This window comes from Grampus griseus, assembly GCF_964374135.1.
Source record: "Grampus griseus genome assembly, chromosome: 1".
Lineage (NCBI taxonomy): Eukaryota > Metazoa > Chordata > Mammalia > Artiodactyla > Delphinidae > Grampus > Grampus griseus.
In genome coordinates, this window is record NC_139017.1 from 15325012 (window position 1) to 15350262 (window position 25251).

Below are 25251 nucleotides of genomic sequence, written 5' to 3' on the forward strand. Positions count from 1 at the left end.
ACTTCTGAAGCGGAAAGAAAAAAAATAACACTTCCAGAAAGGTAATACAGTCTCAGGGCCAACAATATCTCAGAGGGTTCCTTGCTCTGCCTCTAGGCTGAGAGGTTGGGCTTGATGGGCCTGGCACACAATGGGCTCCTTCTCATCAGGCTGCTTTCAAAAATGCGGCACCCTCTCACTCCACGGCAAGGCCAGTGCTGCACTGGGTACCGGCACCAAACAGCGTACGAGAAAAATCTGCCTGTTCCCGCTGGTGTACAGCTGTCCCTCAGTATCTGCAGGGGATTGGCACCAGGACCCCTGCGGATACCAAGTCCCTTATATAAAATACACGTAAGTATATACACACACACACACATATATATAATGGCATAGTATTTGCATAAAACCTACGCACATCCTTCCGTATACTTTAAATCATCTCTAGATTACTTATAATACCTAATACAATGTAAAGGCTATGTAAGTAGTTGCAAATACACAGTGAATGCTATTTGAATAGTTGCTGGTGTGCAGCAAATTCAAGTTATGGTTTTTGGAACTTTCTGGAATTTTTGGGAATATTTTTGATCTTTAGTTGGCTGAATCCACGGATGCAAAACTCATGCATACACAGGGCTGACTGTACTTCTACCCAAGAGAACTTAGAGCAGACAATTCAAAGGGCATTAAAGGCTTAGAAAACTGTAACTAAGAAGTTGTTAAGGGAAAAGAGTTTAATCCAGTTCTGATCTTGAACTGAGAAAGAATTCAGGCATGTGAGGGATTTTGATGGAATGAGTATGAATAATTCTTTTCCAGCTACTGAAAAGTCAAGAAGAAGAAAAGATTTCTGAACTAGTCTGGTTGAAAAGAAGAAAGCCTTGAACATGAGACATTGGTGCCTAATGGCGGCTGTGGAATCACTGTTTTCAGACTGTCATTAACTAGGATATATTCACTGATCTCCTTCCTACATGAAGATTGTAGGACGGCTTTGAATTAAGACTTGATTTGCTCTCCTTCACCATTACATCTTGCCCCTGTGCCCTGTGGAATGCCATTACACTGGCCAAATTCCCCTTTATCCTCCATCTTTCTCTCACCTCTTTCCCCCAGTTTCTCCTCTCAAATGAAGCCTCAGTATTTTCTTCCCCTTTGCATTCATCCTGTCCTTCCATCTTGATAACAAGGAAGAGAGAAAAAATGAATCTCTCTCAAATCTACTTCTCAATATTTACTATCATTTGAAATGTATGGCATCCATCTTCATCACCCACTTCATATCAAGGCTGCTATGGTCCAACTGAAACATTTCCTCTCCCTCCTGTTCAAATCTCCATGTTCTTGGGTATTTTTGTTAACTTTGCCATGTACTTGATGATTCTTTAATATCTATCCTTCCTCCCCTGCTTGAAAACACTATCTTCTGCACCAATGACCATCCGCCAGGCTACTAGATTACATGATAGATGATGCATTTCAAGATTTAAAACACTTTCCTCCTGGGACTTCCCCGGCGGTCCAGTGGTTAAGACCACTCACTTCCACTGCAGGGGGCACAGGTTCAATCCCTCATTGGGAAACTAAGATCCCACGTGCCATGTGGACAAAAAACAAAACGAAACAAAAACTGCTCTCCTGTGAAAACAACCCAAATGTCCATCAATGAATGAATGGAAAAATAAAATGTGATGCAGACATACAATGCAATATTATTCAGTTTTAAAAGGAGTAGCATTCTGATACATGATACAACCTGGATGAACTCTGAAAACATTATGCTGAATGAAATAAGTCAGGCGATGTCATACGATTCCACTTACATGAGGTATTTAGAGTAATCAAATTCATAGGGTCAGAAAGTAGAATGGTGAATGCTAGGGGCTGGGTGGAGGTGGGTATGGGGAATTATTGTTTAATGAATACAGAGTTTTACAGTTTGAGATGATGAAAAGTTCTAGGAATGGATGGTAGTGATGATGGCTACACAACAATGTGAATAGACTTAATGCCAATGAAATGTACACTGAGAAATGGTTAAAATATTAGGAAAAAATTAACCCCCGGTCTCCCAAATCTGCATAGGAATGTTCAAGTCACACTGGAATCAAATCTGATTGTACTCAGTTTCAGAAGACACATGGTGGGCTTGGTCAACGATTGGTGGTGAAAATGTGTCACTTAAAGGTATATTTCTTCCTTCCTTCACTCACTCAAGAGATGTTTACGGTGCAACTACTCTGTGACTGGTACAGTGCTAGAACATGAGACTGAATAGAACTCACAATCTAGAAGAGAAAAGAGACAGTCAAGAAGTAACAGTGTGTCCCACAAGTGTTAAGAAATAGGAAAGAAATGCTTAGAAGGCTTTACTTAGTGTGTGGGGAAAGGGGAAGGGAGGATGCTATAAGGATGCTTTTAGGCTGAGACCTAGGGTTTGAAGAGGAGTTAGGCAAAGAATAGAAGACTATTCCAGAGAGAACCACAGGAGTGAATGAGAAAGGACATAAGGCTTAGGGGATAGAATGGAGGTTGGCTTGGCTTAAGTTTAGAGAAAGAACAGAGAGGCAGGTGATGAGGCCTGAAAGGCAGGCAGAGAGTGGACTGTGGGGGGCCTGGGAGATGACATGAAGCATTTTAGACATTTTTTCCTAAAGACCGAACGAGAAGATTACACCAGATCTCCCAGCCCCCTTTCCGGACTGGGGCTGCTATTCAGCCGTGAAGGTGTTAAATCTGTGATCTCTGTCCAAGCCTCGCCTGTTACGCCCTCATCCTCCCAATGTCCTCTGAGAAACTGCGACCCATCCCCCAACACGTCCCCACCCACACGTCACCCAGACCTCACTCAGATTATTAGGCGCCACGTGGCTTCCTTGGACATCTTTCCCCTCCAAGTCCAGGGTTGACATTGTCACCACTATCCTCACTCACAACACACTGCCAAGTTTAGTATGTAATCTTCCTTTCTGACTCACATGCCCTCTGAAGAACCTCTCTCTGACTCACTTCTCCCTTGGAGCAAGCATCCTTCTTTTCCTCCTGCATCTTTAAACTCTCTTCTCAGCCCTTTCTTTCTGCTTTAGATATTCTCAGGTCTCTTCTGTTAGCATATCACTCTTGGGTCACCACAGTTGAAGGAAGATGTGAATGTGGCTCATCAGCTGTTCACTCTGTCTACCTTCAACTTGGCCGTCCACCAAGAATACGAGGTAATCCATTTGCTCGTCCCCTGTGCATTCCCAGGCTCACTTCCTTTGGAGGTTTCTTTAGAATTACTCTCTCCTCAAGTTCCTAACCCCTATCTTCAGGAAATGACTTGACATTCTGACTATTTATTCAGTGGGCACTCTCACCTCTCATCTGTCCCTGCCTTTGTGGTCCATGGGTCTGTTTCTACAGATGGGCTTGGTCTTCCAGTCTTTCTTTAGGGAGGATGGAACTTCACCATGTTAAAGCCCTGAGAACTGCCAAGAAAGGTAAGACGTGGTTCTTGCCTTTCTGGAAATTTTCATCTACTTAGGAACATGGAGGACTGTATCACTATAGTTCGTGGTTTGAGGATGAGTCTTAAATGGTACCAGTACACATTTCAATATCCAGGGTTCTTCTAGCTGAAGAGGTCTGGGAAGGCTGCAGGGAGGAGGTGAAGTTTAGGCTGAGCCTTGAAGCATAAGTGGGATCTCGATAGGCCTGACAAAGAGTGATGGAGGGCAACCCAAATAGAAGGAATAAGTGTGAAGCATGTGGGTAGAGCACACAAGTAGTTACGCTTTTTTTTTTGAGATATCTTTGATAATAGAACATTACATTATATTAGTTCCAGGTGTACAACATAATGATTTGATATTTGTATATATTGTGAACGCAGTTATACTTTCTAAAGTGAAGATCGGAAGAACACAATGGTGTGATAGAACTAGAAGTGTGTATGGGATAATGCTGTGGAGATTTCAACTGGCCAGTTAGTCAGGAAGGACCTCATTACAGATAATAGGATCGTATTCTAGAGTGGCCCGCAGTGAGGCTTGAAAGTTGAGAGGCTGGAGGCCAAGTTCAGTTAGGAGGTACCTGTCACCAGCTGGTCCCAAAGTAAGGCATAAAGAGATCAAGGAGGACATGTACGATATTTTTAATCTTCAAACAAGGATCCCTCTCCCCCTTTGTCCCATCCCTCATACTTTTGGGGGGAGGGGCTTCTTATCTGTATTGATTTATTATTTAGTTTGTTTAATCCCACTCTTAAGAGTTTCCTTTCCTTCAGCTTAAAATTCCTTTTTCTCATAAAAGTAATAACTGTGCTTTGTGGAAATTTTAAAGAATTCAGGAAAACACTTCCCCCCTCATATTGAAAATGCTTTCCCTTGACCCACCCCGAGAAACCACGGGGCCTCTCTTTCCCTGCTCTGTAAAGCCTCCTGACTTTTCAAAGTTTTCGAGCCTCTTTGGCTTGTCATTTCCCTCAGCTGGAAACACTCCCACCCCTGCTGCCTCAGCCTTAAGGGTTCAGCTTAGATATCAACCCCTCGGGAAGCCCAGCCACACCTCTCCTCCCCCTCCGCCCAATGTCCTAAGAGCCCACCTCTGGGGCCCCATGACACTTGGGCATCACCCAGAGCACCAACTGAATGACATGGAAATACCCATTCTCTGCAGCCATCTTTTCAACTAGTCTATGAGCACAGGGCTCCAGAATCACACTGAAAAATGTATAAAAGATTTAGAATAAAATAAATATTCCTTTCTTTCTTTTGGAGAAGGATCCAATCTAAGCTAGATGAAGCTACAAGAAAATCAAAATAAACATACTTGACTACTTCTCCTAGATGAAAGAGTATCAAAAGCAAAATAAAAAGGTAAAATAAAACAGGGAAAGACTTTTGTGACACATTTAAGAGAAGACGGGTTAATATTCTTAGTGTGCAAGCAGAGACAACAAAGAAGGAAAATGATGACGATTTCAATAGAAATAATTGCCAAGAGAATATGAACATGCAAATTCACTAAAAAAGATACAAATGACCAATAAAAATCATAACAGATGCTTGACTTCATTCATAATTTTTTAAATGCAAGTTGAAATAACTCTAAGACACCACTTTTCCCAATAGTAAATTGGCAAAAAGTTTGAAAGTCTGATAGAACCATGGCTAACCAGGAAATGGATAGTCATACAATGCCGGTAGATGTGTTCATTTATACAATGTTTATAGTGCTTTATAACATTGTATAAATATAATTTATGTAACTTTTTAATGATCCACTGACAGTTTCTTATACAATTGAGAAGGTAGATACACTTTGGCTCAGCAATCCTAATTTAGATATCTATTTTACAGGAATAAAAACACAAGAATAAAAAAATTACATAGCATTACTGGAAACAGAAAAAGGTAAAAGGGTTAAATACGTATCACTAAGGGAATGGTCATATATGTTATGATATGTGTTATGATATGTCCATCTAAGGGGGTACTAAATACATACTCGTGAAAAGAGTACATATGTTAACAAGTAAACAGAAGACCTGTATGTGGCATGGCTGCATTTTTTCGATGAAAACGAAACTAGTTAGATCAGTATCTCTATAAACATTGGAATTCGTAGAAAAAGCTATTAATAAACTGTGAAGAGTGACTACTGGGTAGGCATGGATTATGCTTCTGTCTTTTTCCCTCCACAAACTACTTTTTAACTTTGCCATATGTCTCTTTATCCTCAGCCCTTAGCAGTCCTCATCGTAGACGCTCAGTAAATGCTGGTTACAGAGAATCCTTTCTCGACCATCGTGAACTCTTAGAAATCTGCCAGTTTTGTGTATCTGAAAGCCTAGCCTGACCATACGTCACTGTTTGCTGGTTATTTCTGTCTCTGGTCCGATTATCAGTAGTACTCCTCCCCGCTTCACTCACAAAGTGATTCAATTTGCACAATAAATTATATGGTCACCATTATAAAATCTCACTGAAGCCCTTGGCACTGTTAATTCACTACTTCCTCCCCAAATGCTCCTTCCTTATCTTCATGACCCTGTCCTTTATGCCTCTCATCCGCCCCCTCCCTTTCTACGTGTTCATTCTCTCATTCACTGCCTCTTTTTCTTGTTTTTCTTCCTGAAGTTTAGTTTTCGTTAAGGCTCTACTTTCTATGCTTCATCCCTGTAATGACCAACCTTTTCTCACGACCACACACAAGGGCTGTCTGTCTCTGGCTCGGGTATCACTCCTTTTCCAGGCTGATTTGCTATGGGAGCCTCATGCCTCAGATTCCCTACAGCTCAAATCCTAGCTGTCTACAACGAAAAGAGTTCCCATCTCCCTCCTAAATGATCCCACTCTTGGTCGTTTCTCAGAGATGCTCCAGGCGGCAGAGATATGCTGGTACAGTCGTTTGCTCCATCAAGTAGCAGTACAGCAAAGCAAACTCCAAGATGGCAGCATCTGCCCTCAAATCAAAGCTCCTGTATTTGGCCAAATTTCTGACCATCTCTGTACCTCAATTCCCCCTTCTTTAAAATGGGATAATAGCAACTACTTTATAAGGCTGTTTCCAGGATTTCATGACTTATTATATTTAAAGCACTGAAAAAGTGTGGGGCACATAGAAAGCATTATAGAAATGTAAGCTATTATTCTATTTTCCAAATATGCCAGCGTGAACATATGCTATAATAATAATAAAAAGTATTAAAACTAGTCAATAGCTCCCAATGATTTCTAAATCACCCACAAACCATTTGGCTAGTTTAATGCCCTGCTCTCCATGGAGATGAAACCATTCTCCTTATGTAACCCAACCTTCTGACATTTTTTTCCACTCAACATGTCCCGGTTCTTTAGCCCCATCCCCAGCGGTAAGTACTGAGTATTTATTACTTTTATTTTTAAGATAATTGCTTTACTGTAAGTTTATATAATTTAATTTTTCACAATATTTCATGAAAAACTGGCTCACAAAATTCCTAGAAATGTAACGCTCAGTTGTCTTGGGATGGGCAGGCTCCTGCACACCAAAGAGCCCCCTCCCTCAAGCGTCCTCCCTTTGACTCCACCTTTGCGTCCCTCCTGGACTGGTCCTCCTTGCTTCTCCCACTGACCCCTGGGCTACCCATCCTACAGTGCAGGAGGACAGCACCCCTCTGGCCCTTCCCTTGCCCAATGCCATGAACATTTTTAAGGAACACTGTGCATTTAGCACCCCAGTGTGCATACTTTATTATCTGTTCCACTGACTATTTTGAGTATCATCCTTTCTCCCACCTCCAAATTAGATCGTATTTGTTTTATGCGAGTGATTATCAACCGAGGAGAAGGAGGGGACCGCATATTTGAGACTCATTTGAGAACCTGGGTACCTTTACACGCCTCTTCTCCCAGCCAATGGAGGCTGAAATTCCATCTCCAACGTCTTACCTCACTTAGGCTAGAGAGCTACCATCTTATATTTGCAAATCTGAGCCCAATGAATGTCTGGCACATAGTAAGCACTCAGTAATTATAATACTTGTAAATTGAAGAGATCAGCTATTTTAGGAGAAAAACAAATTCTATTAACTAATTTAACAGTTATCTAAAAATTTGGATTCCCTGTCAAGGTAGGTTTTTGGTTTCTTATAGAAAGAAATAACAGTATAGTCCTGGTAGTTATATTAGGGTATAATAGTGAGAAAACAGGTTAAAAATTCAGGATCTTCTTTCTTATAAAGGAAGAGAAATAAATGTCTTCTATCAGAAACCTAAAGCATAAGCACATTGCTACTAACAGGGTAAAGTGGTTGATGCCTTTATTAATGTAAAAATGACTGGAAATTCCTTGGGGACATGTAAAACACACATACACACATATGTGCTTGCACGCAGGTGTGAGTATAAATATATGTGGCCTGATCATACACTTAACTGCAAAACATTTTTAAACTCCAAGTTTGAGGGCTAACTAATTAGAACTAACTAACTTCATTAGAAATGATAGTGTTTAGAGATCTAATTGTTTTACTCCTATTTACTTTGAAATAGCATCATAATTAATTTGTCTCTCATGAGCCTCAACAACAACAAAAGCAAGGGAAAGCTCATGGCCTTCGTGTTCCCATGGAAATTTTAGCTAACACTAAAACAGTCAAAGATAAGCACCAGTGGTTAAGCATAAAAGCTACATTTCAGAACCAGAACTGCTTTATCATATCCTTTCCGAAATCAGAGGAGAGATGTCAGATTATCCTGTGTCCCAATCCATTTGGATTCCCTGGGCACACACCCAGTGGCAGAAGTTTCCCGAGAGGCATTCTCGAGACATCCTCAAACAGCCACCCTGTAAATAAGTGGATCTTTCTCTTTTAATTGGTACTTAAACATTTGCCCCAAGAAAGAAGAATATTTTTCAGGCAGTCTGTTTAGTAAAGAAAAAAAACTAAAAATTTTGGCCACACTTGGCCAGCAGTAAGCTTTCTGCTAATTCTCAGTCATAAATAAATAACATTGACAAAGACATTAAAGATGGAAACAATAAAAATAGTCAGGAAGGGCAGCAGCAAAGATTGCCATAATCTTCTGTCTCAGTTTGCAAAAAAGGTATTAAAATCCCAACGATACAAAAATAGACTTGAACAATTACCTTCTTTACAGGGAGGGGGAAACTGCTCCCAGACCTCATAAGATGGGTGTCTTCAAGGTTTCATTGATTAGTTGATAAGTTTGCTGGTGAATGATGAGTCGATTAGTCAGAAGGGTTTGAATTAGTTACTAGAGCTGCGTCTCCCATGAATAAGATGCAGGACTGTCCTCTCTCCCACCCTCTGTGACAGATGATATCTGTTTTCTCCTGTGAGTTTGAATTTAAGAGCCACTGAAGCTCAGCCACAGTATATTCTGGCTCAAATGAGCTGAAAATTGCATTCAATTTGAATTTCAAAAATGGAGGGGAAGAAGGGAAGAAAAAAAAAAACGCTCAGCACCCATCAAGTCTCCACACTTTTCAACTATTTCCTGCTGCTTAGCTGCATTCCGCCAGGCTAGGGACCTGAAACCAGGATGTACTATGGGGGGAAAGAGCATCGCTGGATTCCTGCCCAGCCCGAGTTTAAAAATAAACTTTTAATAGTCAGGATCAAAGCAAACCTCACTTTTACACACATGCATAATGCAGAACGCGACCCGTCGAAAAAGTAGATTTATTTTTTCCAAACTCAAATTGACCTTTTTTTTTTCTCTTTTTTTTTTTTTCTCTCTTATGTACTTCGGCGGTGATAAAGGTGAAGGTGTTTTCCCTGGGAAACTCTAGAAAGCAAATTCTTCTCTAAATTAAAGTTAATTCCTCCTCAGCTCACTTAAGCCCCTCATTCCTTGTTGCTTGATTTTTCCCCTTCTCCTGCCTCGCGTTACAAAGCAGGTGCGCGTTGTTGAAAAATTGAGTGAGTGGACATCGATTTTTTCAAATCAAATCATATATTAAATGCTCTAAGAGAGCTAGTTATTTAAAGGAATCTTGTGATAAATTATTTTATAAAGCCAACCTATTTTTAGAGTGCAAACACTCGCCCCTTCGTGCAAAGGCATCCATCGTAAGCATGCATCTGAGGCAGTTTCCAGTTTTCTTAAAGCAGGGCACACCTGCAGTTTTGAAAAAGCACAAACTGAAGTATCACCAATAATTAAAACTAAACCAATGTCACACAAAGCAACAGGTGACAGCCCAGAATCATGTCACTGAATGATTTGGGGCCAGAACTCCATTACATGGTCATTGGACCTGAAGGAGCAGAGAAAACACCAGACTCATTTCAACCCACTTGGCACATGGAAAAGTACTCTCCCATTGCCTAAATGATTCGCAGGCTGCAAGCGAAGCAACTGGGGTGTCATGAAAAAGGTAATTCAATTCTGAAATGCTTTTTTCCGCAGGAAAGCAGGAATCTGCTGAATGCCGTTCAGAAAGTCCGACTGACTCCAGAGGGTTCAATACCAGGCAGGATGGAGAGCATGATTTCCTGCACCCTTGCTCTGCCTCTGGTACTGCAGCAGATGGGGGAAGAGGGTAACGGATGACTCACCGATCTGCCTTGGAGGAGCTAACCATGCAGGGCAGTGGTTTGCCTCCTTACCTGAGATGTGAACCTGTTTGGAAGTCTGATGGAAGCACAGACTTTCCAATTTAAGAACCCCTCCATACTGTGATACTCATATGACAATCATTACCAAGGGGTTCACACATCCAAGGGGAGGACCTGGGTTTAGGAGACCAATTAAGTAATTGATGATAGCCTAGAAAAGTAGGCACTAGGTGACTTTCCTTCAAAAACGGAGTGAAGGAGACTTAACATTTAGATATATTTGGAAAGGACCACAGGCACCCAATTGGTAACTGACAGCATGCCGAGAACTTTTAGTAAGTTCACGGAAGGTAGAACTGAAAAGAGACCGTTTCCTATCCTAAGTACAGGACAAGACGGAAAGAACAACAATATTTTACTTCTTGTGCATCACCAAAAGACAAGAATTAAGAAACATTCTGACCCTGACAACCATGGCTTAGTGGCCAATACAGGGAATTAATAGAAACAAGAGTAAAACTTTTCAGAAAGAATCACATGATCATTGCAACACACACTCCATAAAGTCCCATTTGTCAGAATATCCCATAAAATAAAATATGTGAAAAGCTTCAAAATGACGTTTTTGCATTTTAAAAGACAGAATGAGGGAAACATGGGAGCCTCTTCACATACTAACGAAATCCTTGCCAGGACCACAGGGACAGTCAAAGATGTCAAGAGGCCACTTAACTCTTTAGCATATAACACATGGCATTATATTCTGTAAGTGTTAAAGGAACATGAATGTCTCCTAATCTTATAGGGAACGGCTTACCTTTCAAACTGCAACAACGTTAGCGTAGGATTTTTTCCTTACATCTTCATAATGTAATATTGTTTCACTGATGAACCAGTAAATTGTCAGCTCTATTCATTTGTGTGACGTGAGCAAGGATCCAACCCAAAAAAGGAAAAAAAAAAAAAAAACAACAAAAAGTGAGGTCAATTTTCTTGGCTGCTGAATTGAATAAAATCTCCCAGGCAAGAGAGTTAAGTACGCATTAATAGCTATGACTTAGTCTGCGCTGCCTTCTGCAAGTCTTTGATTTTCCTATATATATACTCAGGGCTGTATTAACGTTCCCGCTAAGGGACAGTCCTCATTACTTATTTTAAGTTTTCTTCCTTCTCAGCTTTATCACATTTATTAATCTTCCGCTCCTCTCTTATTTATAGTGCATGCTCTGGTTAAGGTTTGAAAGCATTTTCCATTATAACACCCATTTATAACTTGCAGAAAAAAAAATTCTTCTATCACAGGGATCAAGGGACTTTACTTATTTCACTTGGGTCTCAAAATATTCGAGTTTCTTCAAATCAGAGGGGTTTGTTTCTTATTTCTCCGATCCTCAAAAACAGATAAAAAGGAAGCAGGTAGAGGACAAGTTTCCTGATTGGAAAAACTCAAAGCTTCGGTTTTAAATAAGCCCACACTGGATTTTCACCAAATATGCTTTTTTTTTTTTTCAAAATGCTGTTTTTGGTAGAATGTTTATCAGAGGAAAACTATTAGACTGAACCTCAGGAAACTGCCAATATTTTACAAAAATGGCAATTCCATATGATTTAACTTAATACCTCTCACATCTTTATCCTTATGTAAAAGAAAACTGTTCAGAGCAACACAGTGATCCCTGGGATATCCAGGGGAATTCTGTGCCAGACTTGCAGCCTAGGGAAGGGAGAAGGGAAAAAAAAAAACGGTTGTGGCCAACAGATCACTGAAAGGCCCTAACAATTTGTTTGGTGCATACTCTCATGCAGTTTGTTCGGTAAAAAATTGTGGGAAAACTCATTAATCTGATGGCACCTGGCCATTTCCATCACACCCCTTGAGGCACGAATGTGGTAACCATAGACTTTGGGGAGTGAACACTTCAAAGAGATGCCTGTATTGTGATTAGAAGATTCTCAGAGGGGCTCTAAATCGTATTCACTCAAGACACCCTTCAAACCCACAGCTTTTTCCCTTTTCTTTAAAGAATGAAGTTAAAAGTAAAATGCTTGACAATTAAACAAGACTGAGGTTTCAATTTCAACTTCGCCTTAATACCCTAAGACCACAAGAAGCAATTGGAATCAAACTTTGATCATTTGCTTTCATGCTCAAGATAAACTATTAGAGTACGAGAAAATAAAGGGATCATTTTTAAAGTTCTTGCATAGAGGAAGAGCTGAAGATCAACTAAGCCCAGAGACCAAGGAGGATTCCAGTACAGACTGGAATTTGATAGGGTCTAGAATCAAGAAAGGAAGATGCTAACAGAGCAAGACAAATATCATATGATATCACATATACGTGGAATCTAAAAAAATATGATAGAAATGAATTTATTTACAAAACAGAAATAGACTCACAGATATAAAAAACAAATTTATGGTTACCAAAGGGATCAGTGGGGAGGGTGATAAATTAGGAGTTTGGGATGAACAGATACACACTACTATATATGAAATCGATAAACAACAAGGACCTACTGTATAGCACAGGGAACTATACTCAATATCTTGTAATAACCTTTAACAGAAAATAATCTGAAAAAGGATACACATATATAATTGAATCACTGCTGTACACGTGAAACTAACACAACATTAGAAATTAATTATACTTCAATAAAAAAAGAACGCCCCCCCCCCAAAAAAAAGGAAGATGCTCTGCAAATAAAAATAGGTGTATTTGGTATACTCATAAATGAAAAAGAAGGCAAGATGACTCGAATGTGAGAATCCAACTCTATTTATTTTCTAGGACTGTGAACATAGGAAGCCTTATTAAAAACCTGCAATTTGTATAAGTATAATGAAGCATTAGGAAAGAACCCACCCAAGTGATACTACAGGGTAAGATGCCTGAGGGAAACTAATTTAGGTTGTTACTTTTTTTTTAAGAAATCTTAGGACTCCAGAAGTACAAAAGAAGGATCTGAAGGAACAAAAATCCTTCAGGTGCTGATTTCATCAGATAATAAGTTACTGTCCAGGTAATCATGCCAATGGTCATGACTGATGTGGCTGTGATTTCAAGTTAACATTTAAAATACATAGCTGGTCAAAGCCCACCTCTGAAATCAATGAAAATTCAAACTAACATTCACACTGTTAGTAACAGCTTTGGGAACAGGTTCTCCTCTGACCTCACGTATAGCACTCATCTCTGAGCAGAGGCATTCAACTCAGGATCATCTTACTGTGACCTCCCACACCTGCAGGGGCAGCTCAGGTCAGGGGGCAGTGGGACCCTGCTCTCAAAGTCTTGGGGAGGAAGAATTACTACCTTAGCCACTCAACTTCCTTTTTCTAAAAATAAATTTATTTATTTATTTATTTTTAGCTGTGCTGGGTCTTTGTTTTTGCGCACGGGCTTTCTCTAGTTGAGGTAAGCGGGGGCTACTCTTTGCTGCGGTGTGCAGGCTTCTCATAGCGATGGCTTCTCTTGCTGTGGCGCATGGGCTTCGGTAGTTGTGGTGCACAGGCTTCAGTAGTTGTGGCACGCGGACTCAGTAGTTGTGGCGCACAGGCTTAGTTGCTCCGCAGCATGTGGGATCTTCCCAGACCAGGGCTCAAACCCATGCCCCCTGCACTGGCAGGTGGATTTTTAACCACTGCGCCACCAGGGAAGTCCCGCCACTCACCTCCCTTTTAGACATGCACAAAACCTTTAGGAGTTGTTGCAAGAAGAGAAAAGATGTTTGCCTAGTGCTTCTAGAATTCCTGATGGAAAAATCTGGAGCCCAAAGAGACATGAGCTAGTTGTCCACGGGCAATTGGGGTCCTGCTATTTGGGAGTTCTCAGGAGGAAGGGGTAAAGGAGGAGTTAGAACTTAGCTCTTTGACTACTCTTCTCCCGCCCCAGTTTCTGCATATTTTTGCCATAAACCCCTAACGCCCATTCCATTTCAGGCTCTGTACCACTCAGGGACTGGGAGTGAGGGAAGACAGATGGGCATGAGAAGGGTATGTGGGATTTGCTCCTATTACCTCAACGGTATCCTCTTACTACAAAATGCAATATACACCTCCCCAGATCAATTTCATTTTAAATGGTGACAACCAACCCAGGTGGAAGATTTCTTCTTCAATATAGTAGATAATGTACTAAAGAATAGAAAGCAAGACTGTTGCAGACCTTTAGAAGTTGAGTTACAGCATGACTGAGAATTTTTCTGGTAATCTAGAAACTCACTACCATGTATCGCATTTCTTTTTTCTTGTTTGCAAATAGTCTGAATTACAACCAACCAGTTTTAAAATGTACACTAGGACACTGCTGTTTTATAAACTAGGAGCTGCCTATACCCAATTCATTATTGAGATTGGACATATGAACTGACAAAAAATTAATTCATTCCAGGATGGAAAACTACCAGATACACTCACATAGATTTTGCTTTGCAGAACTTCACTGGGCATCTTTCACTCGCATTATAATGTGTGAATAGTGCCACCCTACCACGGTTGCATAGTATACGGTTGAGGAAGGAAGCATCTGGATTTTTTCCCTAATCCAGAGTATATTTTTAAAGGGAATCCAGAGAACCAAGTTACCAGTTTCTCTACTCACAAAGTCACTGATGCCAAGGCAAGAGGACTGGTACCACCCCCATCCCTACCAGCCTCTGGGTTGTTGCAGTCACCTCCTTAGAAGATGGGGAATTACCTCTCTACCTTCAGAGGGACAGAGATCTGTTCTTCAGGTCCCAAGAACTAGGAATGGATATTCCATTAAAAAGAGAAGCCATTTAGCACATAATGTTCAAGAATCATGGTGGCGCTACAGTGGAACCCAACGATTAACAGCTTGGCTATCCTTGATGAAAAGCACATTTTCAATTCCAAAACCTCAAGAGTATGTCTTACTAGGAGGAGTCACCTGTAACCTACTTACAGATACCAAAGCCTGTGCATCATACACTGCTAAAACGTAAATGGATGGCAAAAGATTTTTAAAAGGGGGAACAAAAATGGTTCCACTGATCCAACTGAATATGACTTTAGTGCACAGTCAGATAGTAGATGACAAACAGAAGAAATTCCTAAGCTTTCTAGATTCCCTGCCATAGGTTTGTTCATGTGGTTCTAAATAAGTTTGATTACTTGAAGATTTTTTTCAAGATTTTTAGAAAAGCAATCAGAAAAGATTATCCTGGGCAGGCATAGGATATACAAACAAGTTACTGGTTAATGGGAAGATTTGGGGCAAAGATGACTTCAAACCCTACCCCACTCCCCAACACACACACACACACACACACACACACACACACACACACACACACACACACACACACACACACACACACACATACACACACAACCAAGCTTGCTATAATAAAAGAGAAACAGGGAACAATATAATTAACATGGTATTTAAAAATGACCCTTGAAAGGAAGAGTAGGTCAGAGACTGATATAGTTTTGAAAATGGATAATACTCCAGCAATGTAATAGATACAGCTTTTTCAGTGATGGATACAAGGTAAGGCTTTCCCCCAGTTAAACTGAACTCCAACTTAGAATTCCAGAGTTAGATGTCCCCATGGTTGTTACTCTACAGTTAGTTTTCACAAGTTCATTAATACTGGCTATCTTCTGATGCAATTTCTGAAGGAGAAAGCTCTTCTGTAAGAAGGACATAATATTTTTAAAATAATTGACCAAGATCCTGGATTTTAGCACATTGCTGATCATTTTTCTTCCACTTTAACCCTAGAAACATGGAAAGTCAGAAAGGGAAAGGAATAAGGATAAGTAGCAGAAGAGAAGAAATGTGAAAAGCTAAGAGAAAAGAAAAATAATGGAAGGAAAGTGGAAGATGAAATGTCAGGGAACACATGGTCCATTCACTCAAACTCGGAGTACCGTTAACACAGTCAAAATACAATGGAGGGCAACTTCCCCTGAGTTTATCACCCCTTTCCCTGGAGGATGCAAGAACGCCATTGCTGGCAGAGATCTAGAAGATGGTCCACTCCAAAGTCCTCATGTCACCAGTGAGGAAAATGAGGCCCTGGAAGGACAGGTAACTTCAGGACAGGAAGCCAAGTTCACTGTGGACCAGTCTAAGGTTCTACAGACCACAGCTGTCTGAAAGTCATAAAGGCTTTTCCGAGTCATAGACAATTGCTAATGACCCCAGGAGTGAGGTAAGATGGAGATGCCCTTCTCTCTCTGGGGGGGGAAAACACAGATCAGCTCACAGTATTTGAACCCACAGGAAGAGCTGGAATTGGGCAACGCCACAGCTGACCCAGCTTCCGGGGTAATCTGACCCTTGGAGACAGCACACTCTGAATTTAGAAGTACAAGCCCCAAGTCCAATTTCTTACATTCCCAACAAACTGTCTCTGGTGGTGATTATGCCATAACATTTCTGAAGAGTAATTAAGAGCCTTTCATACATCACTTGGCTTATAATTAACAGCTCCCCCTGTCTTTAATAAAATAGATAGCATGAAATAAACAAGAGAGACCATGCAGTAGGTAAAACCTAAGTCCAAATGATATCATCGTCCTCTACCCATCAAGACAGAGGCAAAGAAACAAAAGGGGATGGAAAAGATGAGAGGGGCGTGCTGAAGAGGGAGATGGGGGGAGAAAGAAGGCATTTGCTCAATCAGTACCTATTTTCAGAATTTCCTTCAAGCTGGCTCTGACTGAGAGCCATCAATTATTAAAAGATGTAATGTGATGCCTCCTTTGTTAAGGCAAATCTGCAAGCAGACCCCGAGAGAAAATAAAAAATGAATTAGGCAGAATGTATTAGTCTGCTTGAAGAAAACAAAGATTTAGCTATTGGGACGGACTCCTTTTAGAAATAGTTCAATTTTGTCTCCAAAATCCAGAAACCATTTTTCCCCCCTCTCCTTACCTATTTATTTATTATTTTCTACAGTAGATCACAAAAAGGGGGATGAATCATTTCCTAAACTTCTCCTTCCTTTTCAGATTCAGCTTGATGTATTGTCTTCATTTAAATTACAAATACACTAATCTGAAACACTGTCTACCAAGCAGCATTTTAAATGAAAGATACAAGAAATTGCATCACTCACATTTAAAAAATGACTTTAGACTCCGGACCTCATAAAAAGCAGCCAACGGTGTTCTCTGTCTTGGCTGCTATATTTCAGTCCAGCTAATGAAATTCAATTAGTGAGCTTTGTACTTAGGACATTATGATTCTGATGGTTGGTCTGATCAAAACCGGTGTGCCAAGCCCTAGTCCTGTGTTTTGGCAGACTACAGTTAAGAGAAAAATTCAATAGGGTAGATTGGCATGGGGAAAGTTAGTTTCAGAGGTACTCACTTCTCACCATCATTAAAAAATATGAGAGGAGGAGAGCTGTTCCCTGTAAGGGCTCATTATTTACTAAGTGACTGGATTAGCTTTTAGAGAAACCTCAATACCTAAGTCTGTCATTATCAGTTTTAGTACTTTCCAAAAATAGTGACTGACCTCAAATAAACCAGTAACCAACTAAAACCAATAAATCACAGATTTAACTTGTTTTTAGGTTTTGATCTGCCTGAGCTTGTGTTCCAAATAAAAAGTATGGAGACTGGACTCTTAGTGATGTCTTTTTTTTGCGGTACGCGGGCCTCTCACTGCTGTGGCCTCTCCCGTTGCAGAGCACAGGCTCCGGCCGCGCAGGCTCAGCGGCCATGGCTCACGGGCCCAGCCGCTCCGCGGCATGTGGGATCCTCCCGGACCGGGGCACGAACCTGCGTCCCCTGCATCGGCAGGCAGACTCTCAACCACTGCGCCACCAGGGAAGCCCTTAGTGATGTCTTTATAAACCTTCCCAATTAAACAAAGCAATAAGTATCAAACAGGAAACCCTGAGCCTTTACAGTATAGATTCAGACTACACCATCAGTTCAAGAGATGCTGTATCTTTAACACACTGGGCTGAAGCCTAGTACATTACATTGTCTTGATCCTCCATCTGGGCCACTGGCCTTTGATTCAAGGGCACCACACCTGCATGGATAAAGCCGAATGGCAAGACAGAATCAAACTGATCATTATATGGCCTGATTCTTTGGACAGTAAAAGTAGACAAGCAGAAACCAAAAATTTCAGAAGGATATACAGCCACTGGTCTGTTAATAACAATCCTAATTAATTAGCCGACTGAGAGTTGAGCATCCATTTAATTTTCAAAGTTGTTTTCTTGAAACACAAACCAGCTCGTACCAGTCCTTTGCTTCTCTCACAAGGAATGACACCACCATCCAACCTGAGTTACAGACAGAAACCAAAGAAAACAGCCTTGGCATCTCTTTTGTGTCATCACCACTATCCATTCCATGTCCAAAATCGTTCCCTCTTTTTGGAAAACAACTACGGGAACGATCACATGAAATTCCAGAAGTGGCATCTGATGTCTTGGTCCACTCCTTGGAAAGTTGTTCTAGAAGCTTTCAATTTTACCTGAGAGCGACCCAGGATTGAGTACAGATGCTCAGCCTGGATTCCATGTGCCCTTGGTGCTATTTTTCTCGAACTCAAAAATGGTACAACCCCATCTGTTCTTGATAGGAATACATCATCACATTGATGTTTTTTTCGATGATAAATCCGTTCTGAAGTGAACCTTTCCTTGTGTCAAATACGAAAGGGAAAATGCACACTCACTTCCTTCCCACAAATGGGCTGCCTCTGATGTGTTTTCTCAGAATTCATTAGTAAAATGCCCTGCTAGACTGCCTTGCTCCAGCTTGCTAGAGCAGTCTGTACCTGTCTTCTAAATCCACGTTGAGTGACTTCACATTGGTAGCTTGAAATCACCCACAGTGGGAGTATCTACACCAAGGAAATCAGCAAATGTACAACTCAGGTGTTTTTTAAACATATGGTTACCAAAGGGGAAAGCTGGTCAGGGAGGGATAACTTAGGAGTTTGGGATGAACATATACACACAACTATACATAAAATAGATAATCAACAAGGACATGCTGTATAGCATGGGAAACTCTACTCAATATTCTGTAATAACCTATAAACCTATATGGGAAAGGAATCTAAAAAAGAATGGATATATGTATAGGTACAACAGAGAGAGAGTTTATCAGCACATCACTGAAAAAGGATTTAATTTATTGTTTTCTTCTATGCAAATAAAAGGTACTATAGAGTGTCTTGTGTCAACACCCATCTTTTTTTTTTTTTCTCTTTCTCTCTTTTGGGGGAGGCTAGCCAGAAGTTCACCACCTCTTGTTCCTTGGCACAAGGCTAGACCATATTCCCCAGCCACCTTTGCAGGTAGGTATGGTCATGTGATTGAGTTTCCCTCATGGGAAGAGACTACAAGTGACAGAAGCCTCTCCACACTTGGCTGGAAACCACGCCCACCAATATTTTCCGCAGTATTTCCCTTTCTGGGGGCTTTTGCAGATGCTACGGACAACCCTGGATGCCATCCACTGAAGTCAGACAGCAAGAGTATAGAAGGAGCTCAACCTTCAAATCCCCACCAGAAAGAGACTCACCCCCAGCAGGAATACCCACTGTGAACTTTAAATGTGAGAGAACAATGAATTTTTCTTCTATTTGAACTACTTAATATTTGAGGGTTTGTTTGCTTCACCAGTCACCATCACTGTTAACTAAACCCTCTTCCAACTCTTCTTACAACCATTGTCTTTCTTCCCCCCAGCTGATGTGATAAATCTAGGCAGGAGGACTGGTCAAGATGGAGAAGACAGAAATAGGAGTCCTAATATAATATTGATTTCTCACTTAGAGTTTTTATTTCACTTAAGAGTTTTGGGTTCTATGTGTTGTTCATTTCAACAGTCAACGGCTAGAAACTTGGGTTATTTCCACGTGCTTGTGGTGCCGTGTGCGGCTTATTCTTTTTCCCTTTAGTGATGTCACGTAAATGAAATGTTCCAATTTAGAATCATTTCCACGTTAGAAATATATGAAGAATTCAATCCATATGCCCTACGCCTTGTCAAGGAAATTAACTATAAAGACAGTGTCGATATTATACAATTAAAATGAGAGCTCTTAACATATTTCATTTCCCCCTGACCTGACTTTCTTCACTCATTAGGAACAAAAAGTATGAATTCATTATTTGCAAATAGTCCAGATCGCTTAATGTATTCTAGAAGGAACTAAGACACCCCCTTGTGTGCACATGCACACACATACACTCAAGCATGCAAGTTTCTGTCTCTATCAAGGGTAAAAATAATAATTAAGCTAAAGAGAAGGGGCCATTCTAAGTCGGTGACCATGTAGGCTTAGTGGAACTATAAGTGTATTTTTAGTCCATATGTTTGTACCTTAAGGTTTTCTCTTTCTCTAATGCTCATGATGAAGACAGAAAAGGAGGGAGGGAGGGAGGAAAGTAGGGAAATTAAAAAAAATTGTTTTAATTTCCCCATATTATTTACTATATAAAGCAGCTCAGGTTTTCCTCCCTGTAAGCTTGTATAAGGAGTCTATTGGGGGTGTTTGGAATTGCTGTGTTTTAAAAAAGTTAGTGTTTTAAAAAAAGTTAACAATCATAGCTCTGAAGCTTAATCACTTGTATGTGTTACAAGACCAGATGGTTCAAGTGGGTGTTTGTTTACAAGCTCTTTGTATAAGGTTTTTAGCTGCTTCTTAGACCAAAGCTTGTTATTTCAGCTAACAAAGGAGGCAATGAGGAATTGACGAGAAACCCCTGGATTTCACAGATCCCTGGACTATTAGGCTTCACTCCACCGTTGTCCTGTGCACTTTTACAAGGATGTATTTAGGACCTAAGAAACGTAACATACGCTTCCCATGCTCTGAGCTCTTTATGGAACTCTGGCAGACTCTGGGGGAAGAAGATATCTATCCCGGGCTCAGCGCTGCTGGATGCTGGCAGTGGACCAACCAGAAAAGACCAGAGCACCCTGACTTCCCAACATCTTTAACCATCTTGAAGCTCTAGGATTTTAAGGTGCTCCCTGTTTTCTACCGGCTTCTGGAGCTGAGCTGTTTCACCAGCCACATCCTCCTCTAGCTCCCTCCTTCCTGAAGTGGGTGAAAGGAGAGCAAGGAAACTTCCTTGGCGGCTGCCCTATTCTTTGCTTCCTCTGCATTAACCACATAGCCAATACTGGCAAACGTGCAAAGGATGCAGGTTTATTTACCACAAAATAAATCCAATAATATTAAAAGTTCCTTAAGGGAGAATGAAAAGTGTCCTCAAGGCACAAACTTTAATGGCTTTGAAAAGGTGAGCATATATTTCTTGTATTTTGGATGAGAAAATCCCCTTCTTCTAGCTCCCCGTCTACTCTGGACAAGATAAGTCAATGCTTGCTTATTTTCATTCTTAATAAGATTAATGATGTTTGGCATCGTTATCACACCTAGAATTAGTATCTTACATCACTCACGAGCTGTCTATCCTTTATGGGTTACCCAAACTGGCATCCTTCTTGTCACCATCCAATCAGTTCCAAGAAATAAGATATCTGAGGTGAAAGGGGCGGGAGAAGTACCTGAATATCTTAGCATTTCAGTGAACTTGCTTCTATCATATTCTACAACAACTAGCAAGAAATTACAAACTAACAAAAATGGGTTTGATCATTATCATTTCATTATCATTCCATGCATTTAATTCCTGTCTTTTATTAGTTAAGGGAAAAAACCTTTTCCATAATTTCCTTGGATTAATTTAGCAAAAGGCAACATCATTTGACTGTGTCTTTAGGATAAGGAATGTGCATCATTTATCATTTATTCTCCAAAGAGCCACACAGTTTTTGGCTCATAGCTAGTGCTCAATAAAAGGATGCTGAATGAATGAAGGCATAAATTACTAGCTATGGCTATTCTCTTCCAATCCTAATGAACTCAAACCTTAATTTAATGTATGCAATTAGCCTTTGCAAAGTAAAGTGAGGAACACCTAGCTAAATTAGCATATTCATGACTTACATTACCATTTTTTGTTTCCTGAAGACCACCCTTAAGAAAGAGCATTTTCCCAAAACAAACAAGCAAAAAGAACCAACTGATATTTTAGATGAGAATATGCAGTATGATTTCTTTTCTCCATTTTCTCAACTCTTGATAACCATTTGTTCATAAAACTAGCAATAAAAAAAGAAACAGATTAAATCAGGGATGTCTAAATGATCTCAGAAATCGGATCGTCTGTCACCTCCCTATTATCAGGACAGCATGAATCAAACTAATATGTTCCAGATTCTTCTGTGTATTTATCTCTACTCTGGAACCCAAACAAAAGCTGTCAATAAACTTTGAAATTAGGGGCAAAAAAAGAGTGTTTTCATTGTTTACAGCCTTTAATAAAGGAGAATGTGTATAGTCAAATACAAAGAGACTTGAAATATTGTCTTGATTTTTAACAAAAGGAATCAAACTTAGCACATATACTTTCTATGGCAACAGTGTCCACTGTATAGTAGTTGCTACAGACTGAATGTCTGTCTCCCCCTGAAAATTATATGTTGAATCCTAACACCCAATGTGATGGTGTTTGGCCTTTGGGAGGTGATTAGATTATGAGAGTGGACACATGCCCCCCCAAGATGGGATTAGTACCCTTACAAGAGGCCAGAGCACTCCCTTGCCCCTTCCTCCACGTGAGGTTACTGTAAAAAGACAGCCGTCTAAGACGTGGACCTGAATCTGCTGGAGCCATGATTTTGGACTCCTGAGCCAAGATCTTGGACTCCCCATCCCCCAGAAACGTGAGAAATAAACTTCTCTTATTTATAAGCCACCCAATGTACGGTATTTTGTGATAGCAGCCCAACAGACTAAGACAGTAGTCAACCTTCAACTAAAACTTGTTAAATGAATGAACCCATAGCAACCAGTTTTGTATCAAGGTAAAGACGTAGCTTGGGTGTAGAAAGTTAAACCAAAACTCAACTCCTGATTTGCTAACTATCCTTCCCTTACTGTGGACCATGATTATGTATTCTTATTTGTGACATAAAATGAGTGGTCAGATGAAAGAAGAATGTTTAAAATCAAGATGTGGTTTTCCTCTCATCACATCCCTCTAATAAACCCTGGGAGAATCTAGCTACGTTTCTGCACGCATAGGACTCCTTCTCTGCAGACCAAAGCAGGTAGGAACACCAACCGTAGCCATGAAATAGCACTCGTGGTCACTATTTATGTTTTATATACTGTCAGCAGCAACATGCTGACAGTATATAAGCATCAGACACAGTTATCCAGGCACTTAGATAATGCAGCAAGTGTCAATACTGATGTAACTATTTATAGCCCAATAAACTATGCTTTGAACAATATTAGTAATGGTAAGCTTAGGTAGCACTCCTAGTATTAATGCCTTAATACAGATATATTGCTATAAGCATAGTTTACAGCATGGAACATAAACACAAATCCAGTGACACTGATAAATCACTTTCTTGACTGCTTAAAAATGTACTGCCAAAATGGGCTTTATGCATCACACAATGGAGCAGAAGGCAGCGATATATATTTAAATTTTCCATTTTTAAGCTGTCACTCAAAAACTTTTCATCCTTTTTTAGCTTATTGATCTTACCGGCTTGTGATAAGACTTCAGCTGCTTGGTCGGACTGTTTTTAGCTTCCCTTTCTTATTAAAAGAGCTAAATCAGGAATCATAAAATGCTACTAATTTAGCGTTTTTCAGTAGAAATGGAAGTTACGAACAGCACCAAAATAGTGTGACTCTCATGTCTTATTGCCCTAGAATCCCAGATTTAATTACCATGTGGCATAGCATAATGAAGGGTATCGTGATGCCATGTAACACTATATACACACTGAAAATAAAAACTGGTATTAAATATGCTAAAATACTTGTTCCAGGTTCTCTGATCCTTTCAATTAAATGTTTTTGCACAGGAATGAATCATACATATGTATATATAGGTGTATTATTATTGTACATAGAATAGATTCTGTGCTATTATTTCCCTTCTTTTTCTTTCAGTTACAAAGAAACCTCCATTCTTAAGGTTCTGACTACTCCTTACCCTACAATATATACATCCTGCATCAAAACAACCAAAATACCATCAGCAGGTCAACTGAGGTGATTGGCTAATTACGTGATCTACCAACTTGCATCATCCCCTCCACATATGCACGCTCAGTGGGCTTAGAGTGGCAAACTGTAGACCACAATCAGAAAACTTCCCAACTCAGAACCTTGTCCTGTCAAACCCATGTCTGCTCTCACATGAGATTTCCTCTGAGCTCTTCAGCAAATTGTGATTTGTTTCTCCCCTCCCTTTTAGCCCCAAAGTTCAAGGCTCAGTATGGAAGAGAGAGCGGCCCTCATAGTTAGTTGCCCCTCTATTGCAAAGGGCTGCATGGAAAGTGGAAGCCATCGCCTCCCAAGGCCAGGATCCATAATAAATACCCCCGTGATGAGTGAGTTGTGTGCTCATGACTGGGGATCTTAGTGCAGTCCTGAATCTCACCCACTCAGATAGGACGAAACACTGGATTCGTTCTCACCACCCGCCCAGGGCACCCTCCCCTGATGGCCTCGCCAGAAGGGGTGATGGTGGCAACTGTTAAACAGCCATGAAATTTATTCTCAGCGGCAAGGACAGCTGGGATTTTAGTTACTATCATCATACCTAGCTTCTGAGAGAACCGTGAGAGCATGCAAAAGAGCCACATTAGTTTAAAAAGTACACATGAACGAAGGGAAGGTATTTTTCTTTTAGTGTATCTAAAATCATTGGTCTTCCATAAATATTTCTTGCTCACTTGACAGCTCCTAACATCAGTAACTTTAAACTTCCTGCACCATTTCAAACTGAGCCCCCAAATCATTCCTGGCACGGCTTTGGTGCCAGCTCCTAGCACACGGACACCACCAAGAGTCATCCATTTTCTACAGAACTCACCATTTTGTTTTCATACGCCTCATTTCCATGAACGCTACTGCTTCTCTGAACATGGCCTCACAATCACACACATCCCGGCCCTCTGCTTTGTCCACCTGCATATGTGCATGTATGTGGGCGTGTGCACACCCAACCAGAGAGGCACATTTCCATTTCTCTTCCACATAAATATGGCGATGAACTGGCCGCTTAGAGCTTTTCTGACAGCCGGGAGAAATGGTAGCTCCAGTGACCAGGGATGTCCTGGCTCTTCCTTGCCGAAAGGTATTCAGCACACGTAATAATTAT

General features: G+C 40.6%; 1 protein-coding gene across 3 annotated transcripts in view; it reads right to left on the reverse strand.

The window, feature by feature from the left end:
- Positions 1 to 25251, reverse strand: part of ESRRG (estrogen related receptor gamma) — a 641560-nt gene that overhangs the window by 435034 nt on the left and 181275 nt on the right. For 2 of the 3 annotated variants that reach the window (XM_082656047.1, XM_082656048.1), the window contains exon 2: positions 10848 to 10939. The exons of the other annotated variant lie outside the window; for it this stretch is intronic. The gene's annotated coding sequence lies outside the window, so the exon portion shown is untranslated. The remainder of the gene's footprint in view (positions 1 to 10847; positions 10940 to 25251) is intronic. 3 annotated transcript variants of the gene reach the window in all.